A 10,598-nucleotide genomic window follows, 5' to 3' on the forward strand; every position below is an offset into this window, starting at 1 on the left:
AACTGTTTGTTGGGAAACTTGCTTCATAGTTTGATTGATGACAACCCCCACTCTTGGGAGCGTCGATTATCCTTGGGTGAGTTTGCATTCGATAGCTCTGTGAACCGCTCCACCAGCCTTAGCCCTTTCATGATTGTTTATGGACGTCAACCTACATCTGCAGTGGACCTAGCTCCAATCCCATTCCCGGACAAGCCACTAGTATAGGTTGAAGAAATTGCATCTTAATTGAGGCGTATTCATGATGAGGTGCACCAGAAGATGGTGACCAATACCGCTACCTACAAATAAGCAGCCGATCAGCAGCGTCGACAGGTTCTATTTGAGCCCGGTGATTATGTGTGGGTTTACTTGCCGCTTGAACGTTAACCTGCCGATAGCTATGGCAAGCTCAACGATAGGAAAATTGGACCTTTGGAGGTCTTGGAGCGTATCAATGACAATGCCTATCGCTTGAAGTTGCCTTCCCACATTCGCACTCACGATGTGTTCAATGTGCGACATTTGACACCTTACCATGGTGACTCCTCCGATGATGGTACTACGAATTCAGGGATGAATTCTTCTAAACCGGGAGGGAATGATGTAGCATCGGATATGGCAAATCGGGTGGACCACGATCGCAACCATCCCAAAGAGCTTAGGCATTCCACATGGGTTCGCCAACCATCCCTACGCCTTCGCCACATCACCTAGGCGCCGCATCAGTTCTTGGAGCACAAGTTATTGGGGCCTAGCATATCTTTTAGATCCTTAGAATATTTGCCTTTCTATTTATTAGTTTCCATATGTATGTAGGATTATTTGCTTTCCTATTTACTAGTTTCCTTATGTGCTTAGGATCTTTATGTAATGCAACTTGGGTTGCAAGTTTTAGTAGTTTAGGAAGGTTTTCATTATTCCTAGATTCTATTTTCCATTCTTACCAAATATTTGTAACCATTTCTTGGGCTTTAAATCCCCAACCATGGAATGGAATTGAGACAGATTTTATGAGAAATATTGTGAAGCTTTTAGCTCCAACCGATCCTGCTGTGATTGCCCCCCATGCCTTGAAGAGCCTTCCACGACAGCCTTGAAGAGCTGCCACGCCTAGAAGAGCGCCCCCCCTTTGCTCCTTGAAGAGAGCCACCACCCGCGGCCTAGAAGAGCCGCAGCCTCTACCCTCCATCTCACCTCCAACGTCCCACCTTCTCCCCCTCATTCTCGTCTCCCTCCGTCATGCTCCTTTGCTCACACTACCCTCCATCTTCACTGCCCCTCAATCCCTTGATCTCCACATAAAATATAAACCCTTCCACCCCTTTATCATCGCATGCGATAATGTTCGCCCTCTCAATCTCTCTTCCATTGAGCAATCCTTGATCTCTTGAGGAGATCCACACTAGTTTGGTTTCGTGTCGATTTTGGTTAATGATAATGGGTTGATATCGGTTTGGGTTCGGTTTGGTACCAGGTTTTTTTAAACAAGTTGGGTTCGGTTTGTGCTTCTGTTCTTCTCTTTCTCTTTTCAAGTACATAAAATATTTCATTAGCCCCACACTTAAAAAGGAGATCAATGGAACAAGCATTGTTACAAAACAATTTTCCTATTTTCATAGCCTCATGCTCATTGATTTGTAACAATTTATCGTACAACCATAAATTTGCTCACTAATATTGAAATCAATTCAATGATTCATAACCTTATACTCATTATTTTCTTATCGATTTCATTCGGTTCGGTTTTTGATTTGTTATCGGTTGGTCCGGTGCAGTTCGATGTTCAACCGATCCTGTCAGACCCCAGTCCAAAACCAATCCAATAAGGATTGATTCGGTTCGGTCTCAGGTTTTTTTGGTTGGTTTCGGTCGGTGTTAACGGTTCGAGCTAGGTTTGGACACCCTTATTTGTCGGGGAGTTGCATTTTGACAGCTCGCTCTCCTCGAGGAATTGTCCAAATGGTGAGTAATCGAAGAATCAGGCTCGTCTCCTAAGTCCCGATACCCCGCCTAGGGAGTGCAGATGCTCGCAACGTGCATTGCGGTGGGGCCAGGTATACATCCCCATACACTGCGAGCAGCCCCCTCGTTAATAATTTATCAAGATCTTCCTCTTTGTCCTGGACATAATAGAACTAGAAGTGTTATACCCGTATCTCGATACCTTAATAACTTATTGTTTATTTTGTGCCATGTAGATGAAGCTGTCACCTATGTCGGTGTGTTGTATGCGATGGTCATCAATCCAAGTCACAAAATCATCGATTAGCACACTAGTCTAGCCATTGAAGATGAATTCCTCAACCAGGAGTGGGAGAATTTTGTCGATAAAGATTTCACAGACTATCCTCCAAACATGAGCCCTGGAGGTGAGGAGTTTAGAAGGAGAATTCGGTGTCTTGCTGTTATACCCATATCCTGAGACCCTAATAATTTATTTGTTTATTTTGTGCCACGTAGATGGAGCTGCCACCTATGTCGGTGAGTTGTGTGTGATAGTCATCAAGCCAAGTCATAAAACCATCGATCAACACACTAGTTTGGCCGTCAAGGATAGATTCCTCAATCGGGAGTGGGGGAAGTTTATCGACGATGATTTCACCGACTATCCTCCAAGCATGAGCCGTAGAAGTGAGGAGTTTCAGAAGGAAAACCCGGTGTCTTGCCACCTAGACCCTCAATGCCATTGGGAAGTGTGCCTTGAAATGACGAAACTCTTTGAGGCTCAGAAAGGCATGTCGTGATGGGCAAGGGGATCACACAAAGGGTGAGTTTCTAACTCCAATTATCACTTGTTCACACTTTCCTTGAAGTTATTGAAGTGCGGGCCAAGGCCCGGAAGTAAAAGCCTTGTGAAAAGCCCTTTTCTCTAGGGGTGGTTGAAAGGGAGGTTACAAGGTTGCTGATGCAACTGGGCTTGCAACCGCCAGTGATGTTTAACCTCCTTTCAAATGGATATCGTATGGTACCCACTTGTCCCGTGTTCTGAGCACAGGATTAGCATCCCCGACATGGTGGACTTGACCCCTCATCTTTCCTTACCTAGTGGGGCCAAGAGTGTGGGCCCACAAGGCCCAACTTAAACTTAAATGGGTTTTAAAATACTAGGGTCTTAGCCAAACATGCCCTAAACTAGGCCTTACTATAAATAGAGGTGGTAGACTATTCATTGGTCATTACTACCACTCACCAACCAATAACCGTTGAAGTTAAGGAGAAGGGAAGGAAGAAGAGGGAGAGAGATTGGAAGGGAGCTCGGACCCCACTTGGAGGGCATCCATTGGGCACCATTGAACAAGGTAGGTCCATGAACACCCTCCTTCTCATCCTCTTATTTTTTGTTTTAGGGAAATGCTTAGGTTGGGAATAACCTAGGGATCCATTTGGAACCCAAGATATGATCTTGGACTTAAACCTAGACCAATTTAGAGGGCAATGCCACCCTCTTAACGCCCTTGACACCCCTCATCAACTTTACATGTTGTAACTTAGGGTTTCAAACCTTAAAAGCCCTAATTTTGGCTAAGGAGCTTTACATCCTTTAATTTCTCCTAACCTTTAGTTTGGTCATGTATTTGGAAGCCTAGGAGACTCTAGGACACCCTCCACAAGTCTTTGAGACATTAAAATTCATGTGGAATGAAGTGTAGAGGTAATGACCATCAAATTTTTGGTTTAACCTTGGGCGGTCGAATGGCCGATTGCAAGTTGCTGTTACAATCGCCCGTGTAACCGTTGGGCCTCAATAACTTACTTTGGACGATCGAAAGATTGGTTGCAACTGGTTGTGCAACCATTAGACTCTGTAGGTAGGCGCTTGCAAGGCCGGTCGCTCAGTAATATGCAACCGTAAGACACCCAAGAGTTTATACTTAGGCGGTCGCAGTTTATGATGCAACCGTCGGTACAACCGTTCCTGTTCTAAAAGGGCACAACCTTAGGCAACCCTAAGGGGATCCCCTTGGGACCCCATCAACTGTTGCTAGTCTCCTTTCACACCTCCCTAGGCAACAATACTCGTACGGCAAGCATACTAAAAGGATATCGGCTGACAAACCTAAATCTTGATTCGTAAGTCAATCGGTGAGTGGGTTTGGGTTTCGATTTAATTTGGGATTGTTTGACATTATAACATGCCTTCTATGTCATTTTACATGCATTCTTCATACTTGCATATTTAAACTATAATTGTGGCTACATTAGTGAGATGAATGTGTATGTTGGATTGCAGGACCAAATGGGTAGAGGCAGAGGCCTTGGCAATAATATCAGCTGCGACGGTGTGGAGGTTCTTCCTCTATTTCGTCATATACCGATATGGCATTCCGAGAACACTTATCGCGGATAATGGAAAGCAATTTGAGCAAAAGTGTAAGGAATTCAGTGATCAGTATGAAATTTAGCTACGTAAGACCTCAGTGGCATATCCCCAATCTAACGGCCTGGCAAAAGCCATGAACAAAATCCTACTGGATGGGATAAAAAAGAAGTTGGAAACAGCCAAAGGGTTATGGGTCGAGGTGCTGTTGAGCATTCTATGGGCGTACTGAACAACCACAAGACTCACAACAGGCGAAACACCATTTTTGTTAACATATGGAACTAAGGCAGTGATCCTTGTGAAAATAGGAGAATGTTCACTGAGGGTACAACTCTATGATCAAGAAGCTAATGCGGAGGAACTAAGAGCAAATTTGGACTTGTTGGAGGAAATATGAGAAACAGCACGTGTAAGGAATGCCGCGCACCAACAACGGACAACACATCATTATAATGCAAAGGTAAAACTAAGAATGTATCATCAAGGAGACCTTGTACTTCGCAAAGTAGAAGCCTCTGATCCGAGAGCCATGGGAAAGTTAGCGCCCAAAGGACCATACAAAATCTCCAAACAAGTAGCACAATGAGCTTACCATTTGGAGACTTTGGAGGGGATACCCATATCACGATCTTGGAATTCAAAAAATTTGAAAAAATTCTATCAATAAAGGTTAGTCCTCGTTTGTTTTAAATCAACTTGGGCTCGTATTATTACATGCTCGTATTACAACGATCAATAAAGACATCAATATTTGTTTATCATTTTTGGGGAGCCATGATTCATTTTCATAAGTAAATCTTACATGTTATTATCAATGATGTACAAAAAGATCCATGGTCACCCGACCATAATGGTGAGTTCCACCATAGTGGCGTTCCACAAAAAGATCCATGGTCACCTGACCATAATAATGAGTTGCATAAAGAGTTGCACGATAGTGGCGTTCCACAAAAGAATCCATGGTCATTCAACCATAATGGTGACATAGTGGCGTTCTACAAAAAATTCATGGTCATCCAACCATAATGGTGAGTTGCACCATAGTGGCATTCCATAAAAAATCCATGGTCATCTGACCATAATGGTGAGTTGCACCATAGTGGCGTTTCACAAAAAATCCATGGTCATCTGACCATAATGGTGAGTTGCACCATAGTGGCGTTCCACAAAAAATCCATGGTCATCTGACCATAATGGTGAGTTGCATCATAGTGGCGTTTCACAAAAAATCCACGGTCATCCGACCATAATGGTGAGTTGCACCATAATGGCGTTCTAAAAAAATAATCCATGGTCATCCGACCATAATGGTGAGTTGCACCATAGTGGCGTTCCACAAAAAAGATTCATGATCATTTGATCATAATGGTGACTTGCACCATAGTGGCATTCCACAAAAACAATCAGCGACCTTCCGATCACAATTGCAAGTTGCACCATGGTGGCATTTCAAAGTTAACAGGTGTGCCGATCATAAGTTGGAGAGTATCACTAGTATGGATGATATGATCGGCCGACCACGTCGAGAAGTTTTGACAAAAAGAACAAAAGTAAAAGAAAAACAGAAGCAACAAGTCAAGTAGCAGAAAGTTCTTTATTGACAAATACCGAGGTATACAACAGATACATGATTATTTTTACAAATAAAATGTACAAGATATAGAACGTGCTCGACTGCAGGTGAACGCCTCTCCTGTGCAACGGAAATGAAACAATAACGAGATGCGCCTAAACCACAAGCACGCGGAACTTTGACTTGACTCTCCATAAAGGAGATCTGAGGGATATGGGGTGCAGGGGCCAAGAACGTGAGACAAGTGTAGCCATAACCAGAACGCCAGGTCGATTATGATCTGCCCCGACATTTATGATGCAATACACCGTGGCCCAAAGCGACCCCGAGAAGCCTTGAGGGACTGCCTCGCCAAATGGGAATCACCATACCAGCATCTTTAAGCTCCTCTGAAGACAGAATGAATCCCATAGGCGACCTCATAAGCCTGTCAGAGACAAGGAGGTTGAAGATGACAAGAAAGACGCCGGTTTAGGCCCTCCAACGCACTGCTTGTGCAAAATCTCCCATCCTCGAACTTCGAGGAGGTTAGGGAAGGCAGGAAACAGCCCCCTCAAAACTCCCATCCTCTCTGTGATAGCATGACTTCCCCAAGCATTGGCAAGGGCACACCATTCAGAGAGGTAGCCCACCAACTTGGAACACCAAAAGACACTGTGTGTCGATTGAAGGTCGAAGCTGTAAGGGCAAATGTCGATTGAAGATCGGAGCTGAAAGCGACTTCACAAAGTGGAAAGTCATCCAAAAATAGGCACCCGGTGTAGTCATAGAGACAATGGCAGTCGACACACCAAAGTAAGAGCGCTTCAAGACAAGTGCAGGGAAGAAACCCCATATATTAGGAAACCTGGGTCCCACATATGAAGCCCAAAAGAATCTCTATTTTCAACCATGGATGGAGGTGGGGATTCTTCCCATAATAGGAATGTCGCGCTGACGAAAGTAATACCAGCCGGGGCGACCACTATTCGAGTTCAATAGGAAACACCTAATGAACAAAGCAGGAGAGGGACGTCTCCCTCACCGAGTACATCTAACTATGAAGGCTCCGACACATCTCCAGCAGTTCAGGACCAATTAGCTGGGGGCAACTCCGTAATGTTTAAGGAGACAATAAACGATACCGGAAGAGGATAGCGGAGCCCAACCTCAAAAGCATCCCGGATGAGACCAACCTCATTAGGATGCTCAATATTCAATCTGCCCTCAGGAGAGGCAACCTTAAGATCAACAGACTCCGGGATCGAATAAATTTCTCAGATCTCCACAAGGTCAGACACCGACAATGCGGAGGGAATCTCATCCACCCCTTTCCCTATGGTAGGATCAAGTTGGGGTTGGCGGATATGACAAGCCTTTTTCCCATGGGAAGCCAAGGATTTTTGGGGGGAGGCACGACTGGAAGTACAGGCGGAAGCACTAGATGTGCTCTGTTGAACTAAAATAGAAGCCCTAGGAACCACGGCACCCTCCACGGATGACCTAGGAGGAACCCCCTGGTTCTCCTAACAACTTCCCCATGGTATAACTCTTCAGCTTCTTTTAACAGGGAATCTACCTCCCGGTTGGGCTCAGGAACCAGGGTTTTCTTAGACTTCGTCATCTCTCAAAATAAAAAGAAAAGAGAGTGAGGAATAAGAAATCAATTGAAGAAATAAAGGAAAAGGAACTTACTTGACCAAAAGTGATGCAGCTGGAGAAAGAAGAGACACGGAGTGGGGTAGCTTCAAAGATGGAGTGAAGTTAGAAAGTCGAGAGATTTTCAAGCAAGGAAACTTGAAGACGATGAAGAAGAAAAGCCACATGAAGTTAGAACCCTTTATACCCTTGGGGGTAAAGAACTAAGGCTCCTGATCCAACCAACAATTTTGTTTGAACGGCCAAGATACAAGGAAAAGATATAAAAGAAAACAGAGAAAGCGCATGTTTCGAGAGTGCGGTAAGCTACCTCGACAAGGAAAACACTGGGAAAGCAAAAAATTTAAATTCAAACTTTATGACATCCCCTCAACTTCCCTCAAAAGAAGTGAAATCCGAAAGATATTTCGGACCCACGTGCGAACAACAGCGAATGGCGACACAATTATAAAACACTCTCAGGGATAAAGTCATCCAAATGAGAAATGTAATTCAAAAGGAAAATGGATCATGATCAGTACCCGGCTTCGCCAAGCATTAAAACCGATCACCATTGAGACATAATAAACAGGCAAAGATTGCAGATAACCGAGCATACAAGCTAAGATGTCTCTGTGCATGATGATTGGATAATTCTCCCCATACCTCACTCCAGGTAAGGGGAGTAGGGGGCAAATGATACACCATGTTTTATCTACCCAATCCCTGCTCGACACGAGGACCGACTTGGATTGCAAGTAATCGTCCCATGACCAGAAAAAGGGAGACGACAAACGAAACAGTTATACCAGCCTAGACACACGTCAGCAAGGTCAGTTAAGAACTTTCGAGTGGGTAAAGGCTGATAACCGTAATTCACGTGCGAGAAAATCGAGGATCCCGAGATCTGAGGAAAGAATTCCCCTTTGTGGAAGGGTTTCCTAATCCGAGCATAGGGGGACCACTTAACCAGAAAGGAAAGCCCTCTGGCGGATCCAAGGAAGATCAGAAGGAAGGGATTGGGAAGAAACCTGTATAAATAAGGGTCCTTGCATCCATGTAAATTCATTCTTTGATCAATAGAGAAATCAAGAAACACAAAAGATTGTTCTTCGTTCTCCATAATCTTTTCTAGTCCAGATTAGCTTGAAAGTTGCAGTGTTTGAGGATCTTTCCTCGAGCAACATTCTTTGTGCAACATTAGATAAAATTACGGCTTCCCAACCACCCTCTTTGCTAATGTGGTCGAAGCTCCCATATGAAAATAGTGATGATCTAGTTTGTGGATTGGGAATTGGTATAGAAATCCAAAGGTGGTGGGGGTTTGGTTCAATGTAAGTTATAGGTTCTGATTTAGGAGGATAGAGAGACAGGTCCCATACCCAATGTTTGATGAGTGTTCAATTATGGTGCAAATTTGGGTTGACTCTTTGAAAATAGAATTTGTTCCTAGAAATTCACAAGTATGTGGTAATTGAGCAACACTAAAGCTTGATTTGGTATGATTTCTATTTCAATTTTAGATTGATTTCATGAAATAGTCAACAAATGGATTTTTTTGTCAAAAAATTGAAATTGTTTTGGTTGTATCAATATAAAATATTTCAAGAATAAAAAAAACCATTTGGTAGCTCAATTTTTGAGAATAGATTCTCTATATTTCTTTGGGAAGGGTGGTGGGGGTGGTGGCGGCGGGGTAGTGGCACTAGTCGTGGTGGTGTTGAGGTAGTGGTGGCGATCACAGTGATGGTGGCATGGAAATGGTGGTGGTGGTGGTGGAATAGTGGTGGGATAGTGGTGGTGGTAGAAGGGTAGTGGTGGTAGCAGTGGGGGCAACGTGTTCCCTTTTTTCCCAAATGAGTTGCAGGTATCGTAGAGCAGAGGAGATGTGTTCCTTTTTTTCAAATCCTAAACAATTTGGGGAAGATGAGTTGGGTTTTTTCTCTTTTTTAAACCTAACTCGTAAAGGCAATTTGGTCAATTTACCCTTTAATGCTAACGTTGTTAGTCCCAATTTAACGGAATGAGTACAGTTGTTAACTTTTTACAAAAGTAAGGGGGCATGCATAATTTTCCAAAACTGATGGGTATTTTTGTAATTACATGATACCTCAGGGGAGGTACATGGCAATTTCCCATCAAATATTTATATCACTACAACATTTTCCCCTTTATTTTGTGTAACCGAAATTTGTATTTCTTTTCTGTCACTCATTACTCATGATTCAAAGACTAGGTTTTTTTTTTTTTGGATTAAGAGCTTGTATTAAAGGGGGGCGGGGCGAAGGGGATAGACCCCAAGGTGGTTTGAACTCATGACCTCTTATTTGAGGAGTTGGACTTTTACCAACTGAGCTGAACCCTTGGGGTGATTCAAAGTCTAGTTAAGTACCTACACTTACTTGGTCATCCAACTTGTCAGAGTTTTGACGGAACAAATAATAAGATAGCACAGAAGACCCAGACTGATACATTTACAATTTAAGTTGATTTGGATTATTTAATGGCAAAAAAATTTGGTCCTTATTTAATCAATTGGAATAGAGAATTCAAGTTACCTTGCATGTTAAAATCATTATCAGCAAGTCCAAGGGAAATCAACCTGATTGCACTTGATGGAAATCTAGCAATACTAACTACAAAGTTCAGGAAATTGTGAGTTAAATTTTCTCTCCACCTTGTATTTCTGTAAAGTTTCATATGAAACAGAATTTGTTTTGAACAGATTTCCTGCCTTCTTGCTTGGCTGGTTTTTTATTTCTTGAACTTGCAAAAAGGTCCATGACTTAGCGGAAACATTCACCTGTTGCCAAAATTTTGGATTCATTCTGAATCCACAATATTACTCGGATCTTGTTTGATATTATCACACATTAAGGAATGGGAGATGCCAGAAAAAGTTAAACCCAATAACACGATCTCAACCATTTATCGCATCCTTCAAGATGGTATAGAAATAATATTAGTGCATATGTTTTGTGGATCTATATGTGTAACAAAGCTCCCCAAACCAACTTTTAACAATGGTACAGTGAGAAGGTTACGCCACATACTCCTGTTATGACCCTTATTCAAAATATAGAAGTAAAGTTAAGTATATCAAAG

The sequence above is a fragment of the Telopea speciosissima genome, chromosome 9 (genome assembly GCF_018873765.1).
Source record: "Telopea speciosissima isolate NSW1024214 ecotype Mountain lineage chromosome 9, Tspe_v1, whole genome shotgun sequence".
Lineage (NCBI taxonomy): Eukaryota > Viridiplantae > Streptophyta > Magnoliopsida > Proteales > Proteaceae > Telopea > Telopea speciosissima.